This window comes from Panicum virgatum, chromosome 8N (genome assembly GCF_016808335.1).
Source record: "Panicum virgatum strain AP13 chromosome 8N, P.virgatum_v5, whole genome shotgun sequence".
NCBI lineage: Eukaryota > Viridiplantae > Streptophyta > Magnoliopsida > Poales > Poaceae > Panicum > Panicum virgatum.
The window spans coordinates 14,940,666-14,950,001 of record NC_053152.1 but is presented as its reverse complement, the minus strand read 5'-3'; positions in this window follow the sequence as shown (position 1 = coordinate 14,950,001).

Here is a 9,336-nt window from a genome sequence, read left to right as displayed (position 1 = left end):
GCATAGAGTTTGTGCGCTCTCAACTTTTCCAAAACTACCTGCAGATGTTGCTCGTGTTCCTGGACACTCTTGGAGTAAATAAGTATGTCATCGATAAAGACTACAACAAACTTATCTAACTCATCCATAAACACCTTGTTCATGAGGTTCATAAAATAAGCAGGTGCATTAGTGAGTCTAAAAGACATCACAATAAACTCAAACTGCCCATAACGGGTGACAAAAGCTGTCTTTGGGATGTCACTTTCCTTAATCTTGAACTGGTGATATCCTGATCTCAGATCAATCTTGGAGAAGTACTTGGCTCCTTTTAGTTGATCGAAGAGATCATCATTCTAGGGAGAGGGTACTTATTTTTTATGGTAGCCTCATTCAGTGCACGATAATCTACACACACCCTCATACTCCCGTCCTTCTTCTTGACAAATAGGACTGGGGCTCCCCATGGGGATGAACTAGGTCTGATAAAACCACTTTGTTGTAACTCTTCTAGTTGTTTCTTCAGCTCTGCTAGTTCTGAGGCTGCCATCCTATATGGTCTCTTGGCTATGGGAGAGGTCCCTGGGACAAGGTCAATGGAGAACTCTATGTCCCGGTCTGGTGGCATTCCAGGGAGTTCGTCGGGGAAAACATCAGGGTATTCATTTACAACTGGAACTCCTTCTAAGGATTTCACATCCACACTGAAAACCATTGGGTCTGGTCCACTTCTCCGAGTGTGGCAGGTCACTTGCATCCCATTTGAGTTGGTTAGGTGTACTACCTTGTTAGCACAACCTATGAGGCCATTGTGTAGGCTTAACCAGTTCATTCCAAGGATCTCATCTATTCCTTTAGACTTAAGTACTACTAGATCTGCTAGAAATTCTACCCCACTTAAATTGATCCTTACCCGAGAACAACCCAGTTGACACTTGATGTCACCTCCAGGCGTTCGGGTTAATAGGGTTGTTTTTAGTAGTATCGTAGGTATATTATGCTTATCCACAAAGCTTGATGATATGAATGAGTGTGATGCTCCCGAATCAAATAATACTATTGCCAGAGTTGAGCTGACTAGGAACTCACCAAGTACCACTCCTTGTGAACCTTGAGCCTCCTGCGCATTGATGTGGTTGACGCGGGCTCATCCGTAAGTCTGCTGGCTGTTGTTGTTGCCCTTGTCGTTGCTGCCGACGGGGACACGGTTGGCTCCGGATACTGGTGGCTTGGGCCCATTCACCGAGTTGGAGAAGGCCGATGCAACAGGCTTGTTTCTGGCATATGGGCAGTTGGCAATGTAATGCACTGTCTCACGACAGTTGAAACAGGCCTAGCATTGTTGTTGTTGGTGGTGACTTGGCTGGCATTGCTCTGCGGGGACTTCACGGTGTTTTGGCTCCTAAACTGTGTGTTAGGGGCCTAGGGGCCTGTCACTTGGGACTGTGTCCTATACTGCATTGGGGCCTGAGATCTTGATGCAGTATAGCTGGAGCTTCTTGGTTTCTTGAAGCGATCCTGCTGGCGGGCCTAGCTTTCCAGGAATTTGCGCTTGTTATCCTTTCTTTCTTCAGCTTTGGCCCTTTCTATGAGAATGGCCATGTTCATCAGCGTATTGAAGTCCGGGTAGATCTGAGGGGTGAGCAAGGTCCGAAGTTCTAGGTTCAATCCCTTCTTGAACATGTCCTGCTTCTTTTCATCCTTATCCACTTCCTCTGGTGCATAGCGGGCAAGCTCCATGAACTCGTAGGTGTACTCTTCCACTGACTTGTTCCCTTGCTGCAGTTCGCGGAACTCATCCACCTTGCGCTTCATGGTGGCTGTGGGGATATGGTAGCGGTGGAACTCCTTCACAAATTCATTCCAGGTGATGGTGGAGGCATCTTCGGCAGCGGCACAGTAATTTTCCCACCAAGCTAAAGCAGTTCCGGTGAGTTGGTGAGCTGCCAGGAGAACCTTATCTCAATCTTGGCACTCGAATGGCTCAAGCTTCCTCTGAATCACACGCAGCTAGTCATCTGCCTCCAAAGGGTTGCTGGATCTGGCAAAGGTGGGTGGCTTGTTTCTCAGGAAAGCTGTCAGCTTGTCATTCATGGTCTGCTCTCGTGGCCACTTGTTGATGAGGGCATTGGCCAGGGCTTCCAGTATAAGGGTCTGGTTGATTATCACCTGTGCCAGGTCCCCGAAAGGTGAATGTGGTGGTAGTGGCGCTTCTCCTTGGTTTCCTCCTCTGTTCTGGCTCACTTCCTGTTCTTCCTGAAGAGGGTCCTGTCCGTTAGGCGGTCTTCCTGCGCCAGGGGCTGCAGGGGTCTGACTGTGGGAAGCTCTTGAATTGCGTCGGGAAGACACTTGTAGATTGGGTAGAGTCTTTGTGAGACTGGGATTATGATTAAGTGATGTTTAAGTTATTTAGTTCGTATTTTTGAAAAGGCAGAATCCACCTCCTGCCGAAAAGCACACCAACATACAGACTAATAAAAAACAAGCACAAACAACTTCATTGCTACAAGGGGAGGGCTACAATACTGGGGCAAGGCCAAAATGCGTACTACATGTCCGGGTACAAAGGCCACAATTAAGGGTACACTTAAGCCAAAGGGGCTGGGAGGGCTTTTTCTAGGGTGGCTTCGGGACATACTACTCGCGGGGTGAGCCTTCTTCTAGGACGGAGTGTGCTTCTAGGGGAACAGATAGCTCGCCATCCTATGGGTTCCTGTTTTCCAGGGATTGCTCAGCAGCCTCTCCTTTGATTGCAACAGTAGGCCTTTCAGGATTCTTGGGTGGAGCTTGTGGTGTCCCAAAAAGTGGTCCCCATCCTATGACGGGCGTCCCAAGTAGGACATGGGTTTCCCCAATTGCAGGAACTGGCGTTCCACTTCTGGTCCATTCTTGCATATGCCGGTCCCGGTCCTGCCTGAGGCTCTCCTGGGCAACCGCTTAACTACTGACCGCGGCTGCAGCTCTTGCCTCGGCTTGAGCCACCGTTATCTGATGCATTCTTACTGCGAGCTTTGCTTGCTCGGCCCGATGGGTCTGCTCCCTCAGGATGCTGGCTTGCTTGTCAAAGAGCTGATCCAAGGAGGCTAGGTAAGTAGCCACTTGGTACAGGGGGTCCTCTTCATGGCGGCGCCGTTCCAGGCTTCTCATGCGAGCCTCCCAAACTGGGATTCTGACGGTCGGAGGAAAGAACCTCATCGGCGTGGGGGCGAGGTGTCCCTCAAAAATTCGGCACAGATAACGTAGCGCCTTCCTGACGACCAAGGGATAGGTGTCTTGGTGCCTAAACCCCATGGCGGTCACTCGCCATGGCTGGATGTCGGGGTAGCGGTCACTTTTGGCGATGACCAGGATCACCCTGCAGCGGAGGGTACCATGGTGCTCGTACTCCCTGTTGTAGTACCTTGGGCGTTCCGAAACACCAAGACTCTCCAGGGCATTGATCAAAAGGCTGGGGAAGCCAGGTGCAGCTTGGCAAATGCCCTGGGTCTATCCTTCCTCAGCCATCTGAAAACAAAGATAGGGTAAACAAGCTTTGCACAAATACTTGGGTACAAAGGGGATAGATGGTCCTTATTATTACAACAGGGTGGGGTACATTTTCCATGGATACACGATTATTAGGATAGGGGCTCTAGCTTATGTGTGCTACTCTCCTATCATGGGAACTCTTCCTCAATCTGGATAGGGTGCTTCTTTGGTGGAAGACACTGCTCCAACACCTCATCTTCGGTCTGAGTACCCTTATCCCAATGGGTTTCTTCGGGTTCTTCTAACAACCCCGCTTCTGTCCTGAGCCCCTCGTAGTTTTGCCATTGGGTTTGGAGAGGGGCTAGGGAGTTCTCGGCTTGTATGGCTCTTATCCATTATAACTCCATCTCTTGGATTGTCTTTTCTTCCCTGCGGATTTGGTGTTTCAGTTGGTCCAAGCCGGTGAGGTAGATGGATAGGTGGGAGACCGTATCTTCTAGTACTTCTTCTTCTCTCCCAAGTCTTCTCATCTGAGCAATCCATGAGCGTCCTCTTCCTTCAGTAGGCGGGAAAAATCCCATAGGAGTCCGCTGAAGATGATGTTTGTAAACCACACGCAGACGTCGCAGGGCTTTTCGGGCGGCCTTTCGGTAAGTGTCTGGGAAGCAAAAGCCAGTGGTGGAGATGAACCAGGGTTCCACATCAGGATAGTGGGTGCTCTTTTCCACGAAGATCATCATGTCGCACCGAAGGGTGCCCCTAGATTCGTACTCCCAGTTGGTGTACTCTGGTGGGTCCACAACTCCGACATGTTCTAGGCTCAGTAGCAATAACTTAGGGAGGCCAGGCTCTGCGGGGCAGACTCCGTAGCTCCATCCGTTGTCAGCCATCTGGAACAGGGCAAAAGCCAATGGTGAGTGTCTGGGTGGTTAAACAGGGAAGGATCTAATGTGGAAAGGCTTGAAAAGGGGGTCTCGATCCTAGGGTCACGTTCTACGGCCAACCTACGGCTCTGATACCACCTGAAGCGTCCCCTCATAAGAGGTGACTTAAATGTGATACAAATATCAGTCCTAGGAGGCTGATAACACATTTATTACATCAGTTGGTATATCACCGTACAACTCTATGCGGTAATGGGCAATGAAGCGCCACTATCGCGAGGACAAGAACTAAAACCCAAACAAGAACGTGAACCATGTAGAGGTCATCAGAGTCTTGCACCATACAAAGCTTCCTGCAGGTGACCCGAACCACAGGCAAGGTTGGGTACAGAACGGAATCCCTACTCAACGTCCTCGGGAATAAATTCTAGATTCTCCTCTGTAAAAATTAAGCAAAGGTGAGTACAATGTACTCGGCAAGTCCAACCCCACCCACGGAGGGGGATAACACAGAGTTTATACACATGATTAATCAAAGATAAGGCTATCGGTTAATTTGTGGTAAAGCTAATTTTATGCAAGGGTTTATTTTGAAAGAAGAGTTTTCATAAAGCAATTTTTATTGTAGCCGAGTAACAAAATGTGGTTAATTTTCACAGAATCCAAGATTTTAAAAGTTGCTACCGAACTCCTCATCCGCCGTAGCACACAGCACTGCTGCCGGACACTTTTCACAAACAACTCACGCCATCCCAACCATCCCCAGAAGGAACGCTAGTTATGTGACCAAACCATAACCTGCTCAATACCATGAGCACGACTATTCGAATAGGTTTTATCTCTGCAGTGGTGTGGAACTTTACCCACAAGTGGGGTACCAAGGCACGACCACCTTAGTGTTGGTGCAGATCCCAACAAAGCCATTACCCACCTTAGCTAGACCTGACTAGCCAACATGGAATCCACCAAGGGGCCATTGACCTATCACTGAGGTTTAACCGGGGCATAAGTCACCACGATCTTATTCCTTCTCCTTGATCACCCGTTGCTCTCAGCTCTCCTGATGGCTATCAGACTAACTATTGGGGTTTATGCTAAGCCATTGCCACACACAACGGTCAAGTGGTTTGCACGATAGTTGAGTTAGGCAAGATGACACATCAACTCGGTCATTAATTGTGACAAGATGGATATCTCCCAACCTTCTTGCTCAATCACAAAGGTATGAGCACACCTTTTGGCAATTCACATAGAAGTGCCATCCACCTCATCTAAGCGCATCTTTCTTTTAGTTTCCATAAATTCCACATTTTCCCTTCCCACACACTCATACATTTTTCTTTTATAAAACAAGTTGTACCATGCTTGATGTGCTGTAATACAAGGTCTTAAGCATTCTAGCAGCGATTAACATCCAAATAGAATAAATCATATTTACACATCAATCTAGGTGGTCAAGGAATGGTTATAACAAGTCAAGGGGTGTCTATCCAACCATGTTTTAGCAGTAAAAGCATATGTAGTTTTGTAAAATAGGCCAATTGGTTGTGTTTATAAAACTGGGACAAACTATGCATCAAAGGATGAGATTGACCTTACCTGTCTTCGAAACCTTCCGGGAGTTCTTGCTCGCGGTACTCATTCTCGGGCTCCGGGTCGCGGTACTACTCTGTGTACTCCTCATTGGATTCTCCCTCGTTCACACCGTGATCTACGACGCACACAAATAAGCACACAATAAAGAAAAAGAAATAAAGATCTTACCGTTGAGCTCGAATCATTAAAAATGAAGATATGAAGATAGGAAGAATATTTTTGGAAGATTTTTCTAATGGCATGGCTGAAATTATATTAGAAATGACTTGGTCGAGTTTCAGGTCAATCGGAGGGTTTTTGGCACATGAAATGATAGGTTAAAGAGGGGTTTAGGGGTTAAACTGGAAATTCAGGGACCTATTTGTAATTATTTCTGAGAGGGAAAGGACTTGGTCGCAATTTCTAGGAATATCTGGGCTGAAGTAGAAAGGGAAGGGGTCTATATATAAATGTTTTTGTGTAGTGGAAGGGTTTATTTTGAAAAAGGAAGAATAGGAGGGGCTTTCTTGGAAAAGGTTATAGAGAGGAGGGGGGTTCTTAAAGAAAAAGGAAGGAAGGGAGGGGCCTTTGGGCAAAAGTGCCCTTTCTTCCTCCTCTCTCCCGTGAAACAGAGGACGGGGAGGCAGGGCGCCGGCGGCAGGCCCATGCCGGCCGGGGATGGGGGCAGAAGCGAGAGGGGGCCGAGGTGGTTTGATTCCCCTTCTTACCCTGAGCTGGGACGGAGCGAGGCGGCCTGCCCACGGTGGTGGGCGGAGGTGGCCAGCGGCGGCTCTGCGGGCCATGGAGCGGGAGCTGCGGTGGTGGGCGAGGCTGTAGGGGTCGAGGGTGCGGTGGTGGGCCTATTTATAGGCGAGGAGAGGCGGTGGAGTGGAGGGGCAGCGGTGGCCGGCCGGCTAGCATCTCAGGCGGCCATTAATGGCGCCCAGCGTCGCGGAGTGGCGGAATGAGCAGTGAGGCAGCACAGGGCGACGGCACGGGTCGGGCAGGGGCCGAGCGGCTCGGCGAGCATCCCGGGCGTGTGGAGCGCGTGGGCGCACAGGGGCGCACGTGCAGCGCGTAAGCAAGGAGCAGGAGGGAAAAAGAGGAGAAGGAAGAAAGGAGAAGGGAAAAACAAAAGGAGAAAAAGAAAAGGAGAAAGGGAAAAAAAGGGAAAAAAGGAGAAAAATAAAAGGAGACGCTGGCAGGTTTCGCGGCGTTGGTCGCGAGCCGAGCGTGGCGTCAACGAGAAGCAACGTGCACGAGGAATGAGGAGAATAGGGAAAGTTTAAATGATGATTGATTTCGGTGTCGGGACGGAGATCGGGTTTGGTGTCAGGGCGACGAATCACTGGAAAAGATTCGAGCTGAGGTGATGAAAAGATTTTGATAAACATTTTTAGCGAGTAATTTATTTGGGTGAATTTTTGGGATGTTACACAGCCAAGCCGAGTTGGAGGCCCAATCCAAGTCGAGTTCGAGTCTGCTTCGGAGTCCAGGAGCAGCCTGCACCAAAATCAACGCCCAACTCGACTTGGATTGGGCCTCCAACTCGGCTTGGCTGCCCTCGCTGGTCCACCACGCCTCCAAACTCCACCCCAACGTCCTCTTCATCATCTCCATGGTTTCTAACAATAATTAAATCATTAGGTGGTAATTTATTCTCAAATCCATATGACAAATTTATTTGGGACGAGCTCACCTTATAATCAATGGTCGTATCCGAAGGTGTCATGCCCTCATCAGGTTTATCAGGACGCATACAGAGTCCGTTTTGGACGTTCTTTATATGGATGGAAAGATAATTTCAAGGAGCTTCCAATGGCACCGGTTTCAGGCCTAAATTTTTTCGGAGTCGACTGGAGTCGTCGAAACAAGTGAACATCTTGAATCTGTCAAGTTGCTGCAACACCATCTTTTGGGCTGTTGGCCCGTGTATCGTGTTGGGGTCCATGATGGACGTGGCTAGGGGGTTATGGATGCACCAACACTCATATAATCAGCAGCCGCCGCCACATTAGGGTTGAGGGTTTTGTTTAGTTCTAGTTTTCCTTGTGAAACTGAGATTGATTCGTTGTAACTGTGGCGACAAGTCCTTTTACAGTGACCCAGGGCCCCCGTTCTTGATTTCCTCCACTGTGCCGATTAGTCCTTTGGAATTGAGTTCTTGAACCCCTACTTTACCTTCGCTTCATTCATACTTGCAATTTAAGATTGCGCGTTCATACTTTCTTGCTTGTGTTCTTCGATTCGCTTGCAGGAAAAGCCTTCTTGGCGAGGTCAATCAAGTTGTGCTTGGTTGATAACCAACGGAGTGGTGGTGTAATGGTTGCAGGCTTCAAATTCGTGTCTGATTAGAAGTTGGATCGCCAACATCACGTACTCCACCAATCGAATTTACTCCTACCTCTCGGAAGATCAGGCCGCGTCTCCATCAAAACCACCGTTTGAAATGGCTATAGCCGTTTCAAATGGTGATAAATCTCCATATTTTTAGAAGATAATCCAATAACATAAATTTGAATATTTGTAGCTGATTATCGTATCGAGTCAATGATACTTCATGAAATCAAATGAGAAATAGTAGATGATATACCGCCAAAACCACTGATATGAGGAATGGTGGTGTCTACACGTTTCGTGCCCATGGCCAAATTTACCACAACATATGGTCATTTCTTTTAGATGGAACATAACCCAAACATCTTGAGCTTTACTTCTACGATGATGATCCATCTCTTGAACATCAGTATCACAAGTGCCGCGAACGGTGCTTGGAAAAGGATAAGGAGGTTATGGAGAGGTTGGTTAGTATCCTTCATGACAACCCATACTCTAAACATCTTAGGAGTATGGGTCAAGTTGAACACCTTGAGGACTACGATGTGACATTGAACCTTGACCAATGACTCGATAAGAGAACATATAACGTGCCAATCACATTTGAGGTGGCTACCGTTTGGATCGAGGGGAGCGATCATCGAGGTCAGTTTCAGAATAGTGTTGTCCTACAAGGGAAATACATGTCTATCCATGGCATCTGATCATATCATGGATGCTACGACCCTCTCTAATACCCCCTATTCTTCCCTAGAGGTGAACTTGGGTGGCACAACATGATTCCAAAGGTTGGTGTCAATATGGATGAAGTGAACGCCGCTCGTGCAATCAGAAAGGCTCATGCTGAGGGTAATAACCACGATGATCTAGGTAAATTGTTTTTCACAATTTAAATAGTATCCATCCTAGGTTGTGATATCAACATCGCTAATATCAAGTTCTGGTATGTAGGTTTTGCTGGAAATAAGTATGTCTCTGCGTGACTACTACTGCTATAAGTTCCAGAAACGGGCAAGTATATTTAACCCAATACTACACTCTTCCAACAGTTCGCAATCGATACATAAATCAGGCTAGAGAGCTCTCGCTTAGA